This window comes from Pteropus medius, unplaced genomic scaffold (genome assembly GCF_902729225.1).
Source record: "Pteropus medius unplaced genomic scaffold, Ma_sr-lr_union100, whole genome shotgun sequence".
In the NCBI taxonomy this organism is placed as follows: domain Eukaryota; kingdom Metazoa; phylum Chordata; class Mammalia; order Chiroptera; family Pteropodidae; genus Pteropus; species Pteropus medius.
Genome location: NW_024344378.1, coordinates 22,069,585 through 22,070,947, shown reverse-complemented (window position 1 = coordinate 22,070,947; position 1,363 = coordinate 22,069,585).

Below are 1,363 nucleotides of genomic sequence, written 5' to 3'. Positions count from 1 at the left end.
TATGAAGAGAGGGGACAGAGGTTCAGATCCTCTCTTTCCTGAAAATTTAGCACAGGCCATGTGCTCCATCCTGGGGGAGGGGACAGTGGTTCTAAGGGCAATGAACCACCATATGATAGTGCCTGGACCAGTGTCCTCACTCAGGGAGGGACAGCAAGGGAGAAGAAGCTCGTGTCCGGAAGAAGGTTTCTATCATTTAAAAGAATGGGAGCTTGGTGGTCAAGCAAATCACACCTGTCCAGGAATAAAAATAATCATGATAATATCAGCAATAGTAGCTAACATTTACTGAGTGCTGGCTATATACTGGATATTGCTAAATGTATTATTTCATTTAATCTTCAGAGTAAAGGCATAGAATAGTTATTATTTGCTCTCTTTCTCAGACAAAAATTAGGAACTCAAAAAGAGTGACTACTTGCCCAAAGCCACCCAACTGGTCTGCAGCAATGCCAGGATTCAAATGCAGGCCCATGCCATCAAAGCCCACGTGCTCAGCAATGAGGCCAGGTGGGGAGTAGATCTGCCTTAGACTCATGGATCCCAAGCTGCAGAGATGAGAAGTTGACCAGTCAGGGCCTCTGGGAAGGCCACAGTGATAGACAGTTGTGGGTGGCTCAGGCAGATGTCCAGCACTCGAGAGCATGTCCTATGAGAAATAATTAAGGGTACGGGCCTGGCAGATGTGCCTCAGCTATCTGGAGTTTGAGGTGTTGGGGAACCCTGGGGAGGTGGTCCATGTTTGGACATCTGGTAGCAAGGCAAAGCAGGCGAACCACCAAGCAAGAGTCAGCCCTAGGAAGTGAGGCCAGCCTCACTTTTAGGGGTTCTTCTGAAGCTTTCAGAAGCTTCTACAAACTTAGAACCCCAGGTCTGGCCAGCCAGCCTCTCTCAGGAGTTGGATTTGCACAAGCTCCTCGAGTGATTCTAATTCAGATACTACAGTGAAATGCTTTGAGAAACCATGCCCAGGACAAGTGATGAGAGCAGGGCAGGATCCAGTCTCAGAGAAAATGGGCTGCAGGGCAAGTAGCCAAGGGTGGAGCTTGAGCATCAGGACACGAGTTGGGGCTGGACACTAGGGCAGAGGCATGGACCTCTAAGAGGAGCCTCCAGTCAGGTGAATGAGGTACTCAGATCCTCCAGGTGGGGGTTATGGGGCAAAAGGTAGGATTTGGGCCTGAAGCAATGGGGATGGGAGGATCTTGTCATTCTCCTACTTAAAACTTTATGGGGGCTCCTCCATGGCCATCAAGGCTCTGCATGATTGAGCCCTGGTTGTCTCTTCGGCCTCATCTCCTCAGTCTCTGCTCTGTCAATCCCCCTAATATATACACCCCGTCCCACGTCTGAGCTTCCGAAT